Here is a 12,579-nt window from a genome sequence, read left to right on the forward strand (position 1 = left end):
ATTGAGGAGATAGAAGAAGCCATCAAAAGACTACCAACTAAGAAAAGTCCAGGACCAGATGGGTATACAGCAGAGTTTTACAAAACCTTTAAAGAAGAACTAATACCAATACTTTTCAAGCTATTCCAGGAAATAGAGAAAGAGGGAGAACTTCCAAATTCATTCTACGAGGCCAACATCACCCTGATTCCTAAATCAGACAAAGACATTTCAAAGAAAGAAAACTACAGACCAATATCTCTAATGAATCTAGATGCAAAAATCCTCAATAAAATTCTGGCGAATCGGATACAAAAACATTGTGCACCATGATCAAGTAGGATTCATCCCTGGAATGCAAGGATTGTTCAATATACGGAAATCAATAAATGTTATTCACCACATCAATAGACTTAAAGATAAGAACCATATGATCATCTCCATAGATGCAGAAAAAGCACTCAACAAAGTACAGCATCCCTTCATGTTCAAAACTCTAGAAAAACTAGGGATAACAGGAACATACCTCAATATTGTAAAGGCTATCTATGCTAAGCCTCAGGCTAGCATCATTCTGAATGGAGAAAAATTTAAGGCATTCCCTCTAAAATCTGGAACAAGACAGGGATGCCCTCTTTCACCACTTCTGTTTAACATAGTTCTCAAAACACTGGCCAGAGCAATTAGATGAAAGAAATTAAAGGCATAAAAATAGGAAAAGAAGAACTTAAATTATCACTATTTGCAGGTGACATGATTCTATACCTAGCAGACCCAAAAGGGTCTACAAAGAAACTATTAGAGCTAATAAATGAATTCAGCAAAGTGGCAGGATATAAAATCAACACGCATAAATCAAAGGCATTCCTGTATATCAGCGACAAATCCTCTGAAATGGAAATGAGGACAACCACTCCATTCACAATATCCTCAAAAAAAATAAAATACTTGGGAATCAACCTAACAAAAGAGGTGAAAGACTTATACAATGAAAACTACAGAACCATAAAGAGAGAAATAGAAGAAGAGCTTAGACGGAAAAATATACCCTGTTCATGGATAGGCAGAACTAACATCATCAAAATGGAGATATTACCAAAAGTTCTCTATAGGTTTAATGCAATGTCAATCAAAATCCCAATGGCATTTCTTGTAGAAATAGAGAAAGCAATCATGAAATTCATATGGAAAAATAAAAGACCCAGAATAGCAAAAGCAATTCTAAGCAGGAAGTGTGAATCAGGTGGCATAGCGATACCAGATTTCAAACTGTACTACAGAGCAATAGTAACAAAAACAGCATGGTACTGGTACCAAAACAGGTGGGTGAACCAATGGTACAGAATAGAAGACACAGAAACCAATCCACAAAACTACAACTATCTTATATTTGATAAAGGGGCTAAAAGCATGCAATGGAGGAAGGATAGCATCTTCAACAAATGGTGCTGGGAAAACTGGAAATCCATATGCAACAAAATGAAACTGAATCCCTTTATCTCGCCATGCACAAAAGTTAACTCAAAATGGATCAAGGAGCTTGATATCAAATCAGAGACACTGCATCTGATAGAAGAAAAATTTGGCTATGATCTACATACTGTGGGGTCGGGCTCCAAATTCCTCAATAGGATACCCATAGCACAAGAGTTAATAACTAGAATTAACAAATGGGACTTACTCAAACTAAAAAGTTTTTTCTCAGCAAAAGAAACAATAAGAGAAGTAAATAGGGAGCCTACATCCTGGGAACAAATCTTTACTCCTCACACTTCAGATAGAGCCCTAATATCCAGAGTATACAAAGAACTCAAAAAATTAAACAATAAGAAAACAAATAACCCAATCAAAAAATGGGCCAAGGACCTGAACAGACACTTCTCAGAGGAGGACATACAATCAATGAACAAGTACATGAAAAAATGCTCACCATCTCTAGCAGTCAGAGAAATGAAAATCAAAACCACCCTAAGATACCATCTCACTCCAGTAAGATTGGCAGCCATTATGAAGTCAAACAACAACAAGTTCTGGCGAGGATATGGGGAAAAGGGTATACTTGTACATTGCTGATGGGACTGCAAATTGGTGTGGCCAATTTGGAAAGCAGTATGGATATTTCTGGGAAAGCTGGGAATGGAACCACCATTTGACCCAGCTATTCCCCTTCTTGGTCTATTCCCTAAAAACCTAAAAAGAGCATACTACAGGGACACTGCTACATTGATGTTCATAGCAACACAATTCACAATAGCAAGACTGTGGAACCAACCTAGATGCCCTTCAATAGACGAATGGATAAAAAAAAAATGTGGCATTTATACACAATGGAGTATTACTCTGCATTAAAAAATGACAAAATCATAGAATTTGCAGGGAAATGGATGGCATTAGAGCAGATTATGCTAAGTGAAGCTAGCCAATCCCTAAAAAACAAATGCCACATGTCTTCTTTGATATAAGGAGAGTAACTAAGAACAGAGTAGGGAGGAAGAGCATGAGAAAAAGATTAACATTAAACAGGGATGAGAGGTGGGAGGGAAAGGGAGAGAGAAGGGAAATTGCATGGAAGTGGAAGGAGACCCTCAGGGTTATACAAAATTACATATAAGAGGAAGTGAGGGGAAAGGGAAGAAAAAACAAGGGGTAGAAATGAATTACAGTAGATGGGGTAGAGAGAGAAGAGGGGAGGGGAGGGGAGGGGAGGGGGGATAGTAGAGGATAGAAAAGGCAGCAGAATACAACAGACACTAGTATGGCAATATGTAAATCAGTGGATGTGTAACCGATGTGATTCTGCAATCTGTATTTGGGGTAAAAATGGTAGTTCATAACCCACTTGAATCAAAGTGTGAAATATGATATGTCAAGAACTATGTAATGTTTTGAACAACCAACAATAAAAATTTTTTTAAAAATTTAAAAAAAGAAAAATCTTTCAGGAGTTGGTTAGGCCATGAGACTCTGTATTCTTGGATGAGATGTGTGGTTTCAGAAAATAGCCCTTGTCTAGCATGCATAAGGTCCTGATTCTATCCCCAGCAACATAGACATGAGTATCTTTGTTGTGCTGGGCATGGTGGTACATACCAACGATTATTGCTACTCAAGAGGCTGAGACTGAAGGATTTTAAGTTTGAGGCTAGTCTAAGCAAATTTTTCTTTTGCCTTTTATTATAATTAAAGTAGATATAATGAAGGCTGTGGAACACCCCAATGTGATTCAACTGTTTCATATTGTAGAAACCATTGGAAATGTCTACCTTGTGATGGAGCACACAAGTGGGGACAGCTACTGAACCACATCCCAGAGGCCACTGGCATGCAGGAAAAGGAGACCCAAAGAATTTTCAGGCAAATCATATGTGCCATGCATTACTGCCACAAGAAGAGCATCATGCACAGAGATCTGAAGTCAGAGAACATCCTGGTAGATGCTGGAGGAATCATCCAACTCTAAGACTTTGGCCTGGTTGGCAGGTTCATGGCTGGATAGAAGCTAGAAATGATCTATGGCACTGTCCCATACTGTGCCCCAGAATTATACCAATGGGAAGGATACAACAGTCCCATGGTGGATCTGGTCCTTCTGTACTTTACAGTTATGGGATACCTCCTATTTAATGGGACCACTTTTTGAAGCAGAAAGAGTAGGTTCTACTCACAAGGTATGACATCCCCCTCTACACACACATTTCCGCCAAAACGTGAAGCATCATCAGTCAGTTCCTGACTGTCAACTCCATCTAGACCAGGTTACTGGGCACCTATGGATGAACCAGGATGAGGAATATTCTAACAAGTCACTGCATAACCACCTGGACCTCTCAATAATTAGGTCATATTTGATATGGGTTAAAGCCCACATAATACTTGGGTGGTTTTGGTAACAGAAAATTGAATGAGGCAATGAGTACATATCTGATCCTCCGGAAATTCCAGGGGGCAGGCTGCACAGTACAACTTAAGCCTCTGCCTCTAGAAGGTGAGCCTGACCCAGGCCCTTCAGATCCTTCCAGCTTCCCTCTCTGCCCTTCACTCCTTCCCTTTCTTGCTCTGTGAGCACCAGCTGCCTGAAGGAGAAAAGCAGTCTGGAGAGCAGAACAAGGCTGCCTGACATTCCCTTCTGTACCCTGCAAGCTAGGACCCCCACTCCCAATATAGCCCTCTAGCGTGTCCTCAAGAACACCCCTACCCAGGCCCCGGACAAGCAACAGTGGGTGGGAGGCAGGCAGCAGCAAGTCCTCCCAGGGTACATTGTCAGAAGACAGTTCCTTCTCCACCAAGAACCACATGGTGGGACCCCAACCTATATCCCTGACTACAGCAAGGGTTGTAAGGGGTAACTAGGAGGATCGTATCCTCCAAATGTGTTGCTGTATGCTGTCCAAAAAAAAAAAAAAAAACAAGCCCCAGATTCAGAAACAGAGTGGCTGGAGTGAAAAGAGGGTCGACAAACCCTGGATTCCAAAACCCTGGATTCCAAAACCCTGGATTCCAAAAAGTGGCTCCAAAGAAAGTAGAGAACTGATACACAGGCAAAACCAAGTAGAAACCATCGTACGGGATCTCACTTACTTGGAGCAGGTGCTGAAGAGTGGTGTGCGACTGTGGGGGCTTCTCCATATGGATTACAGTCCTAAGAAAGCCAGTCGGAGATGAGGGGGACTCAATCCCACCTGGAAGAGACATCAGAGAGTATTTATCTGGGACATGCCCCCGCCCCCCCCACCCCCGGCAGCCTTGATCTTCCCTGTCCCTTCTCTCCTGTTTCTGGGATAGCAGAGACTGTTCTTAATATATGTCTATTTCTAACAAGTCTTATAATAAAATTGATGCTTCAAATAAAATAAAATTAAAATCAGGAGTTATGAGGTAACTAATTTTTTTTTAATCCCTAACAACCAACTTCTAGAAAGCCCACTATTGAATAAGGAGGTGTAGTAGAACTTGGGAACGGTAAGCACAACACAGTCACTTACATGGCCCTTCTGGTATCATTAGATTCCTTTTGTACCTGAATTAGAAACCTAAACTGAACCTTCTATCTTTATGCTTTTTCTGAGAACACTTCAATAAAGGGGGTGGGGAAATATTTCAAGGAAGTCATGAAATAATGACATGCTGCTATTATTTCCATTCAGCCCATTGAAGAAAACCGACTTCCACATAGAAGTGACCTTTTTCAAAGAGCTACCCATTATTCAAGGCCTTGTGACTTATTGCAGAGGTTGCCACCTAGTAATCAGGCATTCTATGAGTAGCCAAGAAAAGAAGTGGGGGTTTTACAATTCCTGAGACTCCACCTGTTTTCCATCGCACTCCTCCTCCTTAAGGATGATGTGCCGGAGCCAATCAACCAACCTGGAGGCTCTGGATGGCTCACCCCTTCATCTGCTTGTCATGCACCATGCTCAGGGCAGCCAGAGAGAAACACAACCAAATGGGATTGTGCAAAGGATGCCAATTGCCTAGTTTTGCCCCATGTGAGCATCAGAATCATGGGTATGACAGTGAACCGGGGACTACTCTAAGTATGTCCGCGGGGAAAAGGCCAAGTATTTTTATACAATTCTGAAGTCTATATTCCTGAAAAGTTATTTTTTTAAACTTTTTAATAGGATATTTATGAATAAAAAATACTATACATAAGCAAAGATGGGACATATTACCAGATAGCATCTGCTATGTTTAGAACAACAGAGTTGCCAATAAACATCCTCTATCATCTAGTCTAAGGTATGAGTCCCCACCCTCTTTCCTTCTTCTTCTTCTTTTTCTTTTTTTTTTAGTACTGATGATTGAAACTAGGGCTTCTTCATACATACTAGGTAAGAGCTCTATCACTGAGTTACATCTCCAGTCCCCTTTTTAAAAAGAATTTTGTTCTTCATTTTGAAACAGGGTCTTGCTAAATTGCTGAGGCTAGCTTTGAACTTGCAATCCTCCTGCCTCAGCCTCCCAAGTAGCTAGGGTTATAGTTATGCACCAATGAACCTCTTAGAACACACCGAATTTTCTGTCTTATGATTTATAAAATATCCTCTGTATGTTCCCATTTGATTTTCATTCCCATAATTAGATGTAGGAAGAATTTGCATCTCTATTTTACATAAGAGAAACTAAAACTCAAAGAAGTTGGACCAATATTACAGCTACTTTCCACTTGCCTTCCATAAAAAAAAAAAAATTGACTTAAATCAGAAATCCAACTGCCCTGTACTTAGCAAAGGCCATGTCAGGGCCATCCCAGGCCTTGCCTCAGCGACTTCAGGTTCCTGACTTCTCAACATTTAGTTTCTGGGTCCTTTGTATGTGCTTACATCTGAACTCCATTTCCTTGAATTCCTCAATACCTTGTCAATCACCCACACCCCCAATGTATTTTTTTTTCTATTCTGACATAGTGATCCTGTCCCCTTAACCTCAGCCTCAGAATAAATAATCACAAAGTTTAGGGCATCCCTGAGGGATAGGTTCGTTTGTAGAGAAATGGACTGGGTTCTGGACCCCTTGGAGTGTGGACCACATTCTTCTCTAAATGCCAACTCTTTCCACACCATAGCCCCTTTTCTACCCACCATCATCTATATCTTCTACCACTCAGGTATGGAACAATGTTGATCAACTCAATATTAGCTATGATCTGCCTTGAATATAAGTTATTGGATCCCTAGGAATCTCTTCTACTCCCACAGTGCTTATGAAAAAACTGTACTTACTCTCCAGTAAGAGATGAAGCAGGTGAATTCTGAATATTTTTCCTTTAGCCACCAGTTTAAATTCACTTAATACTGTGAAAGCAAGAATAGAAAAAAAAAAGCAGGCTAAGAATAAATCTTGCCTAGAATTAATGTTTGCAGATTTGATGCTATTTTTGTCACAGAATTAGCATATATTCTGTCCCATCCAAAACACTTTCTCTTTCTCCTTTCTGTCCTTTTCCAAAACTCCCCGAATTGGCTAGAATATAGGACAGAATTTCCTGCAACACATAGACATCATCCATCTGTCTCTAATTTCACAAAATGACAAACTGAAATGGCCTTGAGAGCCAAAAATTCTATTTCCTTCTTCTTTCTGATATTCTAGTTAGGCCAGTGGATTTTCTTTTCTTTCAGTATAAGTCCAGCATTTAAGGCAGAGTAGAATAAAGAGCAAGCAGTTCATTGCTAAGCTGCTGATGAGAATTTGCAAGAGGCTGGACCACTAAGACCCAGGCAAACGGCAATCAGCCCAGGAATGAGGTTAGCATATTTATAACATCATGAGAACTACCACATCTCCCCCACAAAATATAAATTGAAAGATTTCACCTGAAACCTCAAGAATCCCTCTAACCAGGGGAAGAATATCTTAAATGGGTCTCTCCCCTGCTGAGTTTTATTCTGCAATGATACTCAATTAGTTAGTATCTCAGGACTAACTGAGATTGATGGAATCCAGTCTCTTGAATGAGATGATTTCTGGATTCTTTTGTTCAAAGTCCATTGAAATATACTAAGGTGGTATGAGTAGTGTGTGTGTGTGTGTGTGTGTGTGTGTGTGTGTGTGTGTGTATGTGTGTATGTGTGTGTGTGTGTGTATGTAATTCCAAAATATGAATGAGCACCAAATAGCATTTTCAATTGCTTTGCATTTGACCAAATTATTCCTTTGAAGAAATGAGTTCTAACAAAAGATAGTAGTAGAATGATACTCAGGGAATAGGTATACAGAATTAGTAATACCCTTAAGAAGTAGTCATGCCCCCCCAAAAAACAGCCAAATATATTTAATTTGAAGGCAGAAATTCTGAATGTCAATCTAGGACTTAAATTGAGGTGGGCTGAACCTTAGCTTCACCCACTTGCAGACATGGCAAGCCATCATCAGTAGCACCTTCTTTAGAGAAGAAACCATCACAAGTACTTGAGGAATAATTGAGCTACAACACACAATAAAAAGAACATAATTAAAAGTTAGGCAAAGTTCACTTGGCTATAGGTGGCCAGCTGTCTAAGTTTGGGCTCCCTCAAGGGCACAAATGGGGCTTGGGTACTGGTGGTTCATTTGGAATGTGACCCTGGAAAACAGGAGTGAGAGACTGGGGTGATTCACAAAAGAAGGGAAGGCCAAAGCACAGGTTCATTATCAAGGTCATCAATGTGCACACCTGGAGCTTAGTTCTTTCATGTTTCCTGAGAAAATTACACAATGCTTCCAGAATGGGCAGCCTGACAAATATCAGAGTGTCCATCTACCTTCTGTAGCCCCCATTTGCTAAATTTGGCCCCAGGGGCTTAACGCTCTTGCTCTGGCTATAGCCAGCTAGTGCTGAACTTATAGAAGGACTTGAAGCAAAAAGAGGAAAAATACAATAAAGTTTGAGGTGGGTTCCAGCAGTTCATAGCAATCGAAGCTTATATGGGGATGCCCACCAAAGCCAAGGCTAAAACCAGGAGTGGTCTCAGGGGCTCTGGTGTGGGCACCAGTGTTTCCTACATCAATCTAATACTGTGGCACCATATTCCTTTGCTTATGGTATCCTCAGAAGCGATAAACAATACCTGAACATCACTCTCCTTATAAACTATTCAGCCTTGGACTATCTCTCCTTGAGGAGTCAAATCCTTTCCCTTCCTGGCATTGGCACACACTGCTGCTGTTTTTAGAATGTCCCTCTGCCACTTTTCCTTAACTTCTACTTTTCTGTCTGGTCTCAGCTTCAAAGTTATTTGCCCCAGAAAGCTTTCCTTGACCCCTGAGATAGGTCAGTTGCCCAAGCTATGAGCTTCCAATAAACATCATGAAGCTCCTTTGTGCTATTTACATTTTATAATAATTGTTTTTAAAACTATCTGTTCCTCTAAGCCCACATACACTCTTGCACACCCAGGCATATACAATTCCATCTACCAATTCTGTAAGATCAAGAAATTAGCTCTTTTGTGGATAGATATATCCCCCAAACCTTGCATAATGCCTGGCACAAAAATTAATCAATAAATTTTTGTTCAGAGGACTGAATCAATGAATAAACGAATAGGTGAAGAGAGTGAACACACTCAAATCTGCCTGAAAGTCTGCTTTGGTTATGGGGTCCCAGTTCCTTGGTACCGTTGTGTTGCCTTGGGAGTAATTATTCTAGTACTTTCTCTCCAAGGTCTCACACCAGGGCCTTTCTTAGAAGGAAAAAGTGTAAGTCAATTGCTACAGAGTTATTCTTGGGATTTCTGTCTTTTCTGCATCTCCATGCTATTCCCAGCTGACCATGTTCCAAGGGTCATTTTGTTTGCTTTATTGTGTGGATAACATACATAGGGATAAGTGATACTGTTAGTTTTAATCTTGGTCTTTCAGACCCCGTTTTATATCTTAGCCTCTAATGAGAACACTTTCTTGTTCCTAAAGCCTGGGATGATTGCTGTCCTTTTCAAACTGCCATGTTCTCCTCACTTCTCATTCTTCTTGACCTTTCCACTCTCAAAGGATGGCAACCCTGCACAGGAGTGGAGAGAAGAGGACAATGGAAATCTATCAACATTTTAATGTGTTCCTGCCACAGAGTCAAGACAATGTTCCTCGGGGGGAACAATCAGGGTCAGAGCTCCTCTAACTCAACTCCCAGGTGACCTAATAAGTAGCAAGAAGAGGAAAAAGCATCCCAGGAATGAAGAAGCCCCCCAATACATGCAGAGAGGAGGCACAGTGTCCTAGCAGAAGAGAATGCCCCAGATGACAGATCCCCCAAATTAACATAAGACTACGAGAGCCCTAAGGAATGGGCAGGATACTGCAATGGGGGAACCCAGGGCCATTTCAAGAGGCCAGCAAGTCTGCAAGAGGTAAGAGGATCCAAGTTCACAACTGATGCCTGAGAGGAGCAAGTCCCAATCCAGTCCCAGTCCTCAGACCACACTACCCACCCATCCCACACCTCTCCCTGCTGCCTTTTCTCCCTAAAGACTCTTCCCACTCTCCACCCTCTTCCTCTCTTCTTACCACCTGTGTGGGGCCAAGTTTACTTATCTGCCTTTCTTCTAGGAAGCCCTCCCTGAACCCCACAGACAAGATGAGGTCCCCCTTCCCTATTGTCGCTGACCCTACAGGTACCACATCACAAACCTCACCTGCTACCCTAGAGGTAGGAAACGTTATTTATCTTTATATCCTCAAGGTCTCAGACAGCTCCTCTCCTATAATAGGTCCCCCAATCAAACTGAATAAATGAGCGGAATGAATGGATGAGCTTACAAGAATTATTTAGGATCAGATCATCAAGAGATGGTAGAAGCCATTTATCAGAATAGACGCAAAACCAGAGCCAGACCATCAGTGGATATAATATGAGACTGGGTCCCAAATGCCTGGACAATTGTCCCCACTCAAACTCTGCTACTGGAAGTCAAGATTGGTATAAGGTTTTGAGAATAAACTGAATTCTTAGGTAAAAGAAGTCCCACAGCTTCAACCCTGGGTCACAGACAGAAGCCAGGCAGACTAATTGTATATTTTCCGTGGGAAATTTCTGGGCCTTTCTGAGAATAAATTATTCTTTTGTTTCTCTGGTTTTGCAATGATTGAGAAAATTAGGAAGTGACAAATGAATAGAAAAAAAGTAGAGTGGCATTTTGAGGAATCGAATCAGTAAAATACCACTGACTTGATGAACTCTCTCAACCTGATTTTTCCCTTCTCCCTCAGTTTTTCCCTCATCTCCTCAGCCTTCTGTCACTTTGCCAAATAAGGCAAAATCTTCCCTGCCTCAGGGCCTTTGAGCATGTTATTTTCTCTGTGCTGAATTAACTTCTACCTGTCCTTGAGTTTGAATTCTTTATTCTCTGTGGGTTTCAGTCTAAATGTTTACCTTTGATAAAGCCTTTGTTGCCTACTCTGTTCCCCATCATAACCCGTTAGTCTCAATGTCTTTTTTCCTTTTATCATAATATTTATACAGCTTGTAAATGTTTCATTTATTTGTCTATTTACTAGTGGTGATTAGCAGGATGATCTCCCTTCCTGAAGATTTCACAGGACCTAGAAACCATGCAGCTTGTTGTTTTATCTTTAGTACTTAGCCTATCGCCTGAAATTGTTGGTTCTATTGTTTCTGTCACTATTATTTTCAAATGAATTTCTTCAGCATTCAAAACAAATGAATCCATATACCAAAGTCTGGGCTCTGGCGTGAGTTTTCTCCATTTTCTACATATTTTGTGGATCTTATGTCAGAAGCACCTGTTCATACTTGCAGGACCATCTCAGCATTCAGTCACATGTATTAAAGGATGCCAGGCAGGTCTGCATTAGCCTTGTGAATAAATCCCTCCTAATAAAAGAAAATGAGATTTAATGATTAAAGGGTTTAGAAATAATCAAGAGAGGGTTAAAAATAAAACTAGCAGAGGCCAAGTAGACCAAAGAATAGCTACTGACATAACTTTCAAAATAATGTCCCAGCTTATAACTTCACATGAAAAAAAAATTAAATAATTGCTTTCCAGGTCACATTAAAAAGCATGAGTTCTGGGAGAACTTAAGCAGAAACTAAACTTTGATAGACCTGTAGAGTCTAGAGTTTTCCCAGAAACCACTTTTCCTAATCATACTGAGTGTTCCCTAGTCTGACTTTTCATCCTTCTGGTGACAGGTACTATCTGTTCTTAATTTTCCAAACCAGGCCTATTAAGTTAATTAAAACAAAAAAACATGCCCCAAGGAAAGTTTTAAAATGAGCTTTTGTGGTTTGCAAAGAGTTGATAAAGTCCCTGCTCAGGTCCTAGGCAATTTAAATATTAGCCTTTTTATTTGTTTATTTTTTCCATGTTTGTCTCATCACAGCAGTCAAGTTACATCCCAACTCCTTTAAGCTGGATTTCAAAACTAATGAGTTATAAACTAAATTTCCCTTCCTATACCGAATGCTAGCAGCTTTGTCTTCAAGTCATCTTCAGAAGGCTTTAAAATGAACGCTACTTTCAAAGAACAAAACTTTTCTATTCATCCCCATTATTCAACCCACTCCCTACAATCTTGAATGTTGGATTCAAGCCCTGCCGTCCCGTGGAAGTCTACAGTTGCTCCAGACCACCACAAATATCCTGAGCTTTATGAAGCTGAGCTCAAGTTTTTATTGTTCTCTAATTGTATAAGATAAAGAAGAACAAAGTGGTGGGTCAAAGGAGAAGCAGGAGAGAAGAGGTATTACATAATGCCAAGTACTATGTTTTGCAAAGTATTGCATAGGCAACCTCACCTAATCTTCACCAAAACCCTGTAAATAAGAAGTATTCTTCACCATTTTCCAGATGAGGAAACTGAGATTCATGAGAGGTTATCACACTTGCCAGTTTGCTAGTCCAGAGGCAGTAAAAAACAGAATTTGAACAAAGAAAGGTCTCTGATTACACAAATTATGCTCTTTCCTCTATACTGCAGAATCAGTTCTATCACCTTTACAACTTTACTGCCAGGCACAGGTCATATAAAGAAATAGAACAGGAAGATGGAGGATATGAAAACCATAGCATGTTTCAAGAATATAAGTTGATATCAGGAATCTATCAGGTGCAAAGCAAGCCCACGGAGCCTTGAAAACAGGAAAAGGAAAGTTTACAT

The 12,579-nt window shown here is 40.4% G+C and overlaps 1 long non-coding RNA gene across 1 annotated transcript in view; it reads right to left on the reverse strand.

Moving 5' to 3' along the window:
- The window catches only part of LOC144366721 (uncharacterized), a 154,558-nt gene extending 142,997 nt beyond the window's left edge, over positions 1-11,561 (reverse strand). Inside the window, exons 1-2 of the long non-coding RNA XR_013425829.1 lie at positions 11,200-11,561; positions 4,558-4,658 (exon numbers count right to left, since the gene is read on the reverse strand). This is a non-coding gene — a long non-coding RNA (uncharacterized LOC144366721). The remainder of the gene's footprint in view (positions 1-4,557; positions 4,659-11,199) is intronic.
- Positions 11,562-12,579: the final 1,018 nt, after the last annotated feature.

The sequence above is a fragment of the Ictidomys tridecemlineatus genome, chromosome 9 (assembly GCF_052094955.1).
Source record: "Ictidomys tridecemlineatus isolate mIctTri1 chromosome 9, mIctTri1.hap1, whole genome shotgun sequence".
NCBI lineage: Eukaryota > Metazoa > Chordata > Mammalia > Rodentia > Sciuridae > Ictidomys > Ictidomys tridecemlineatus.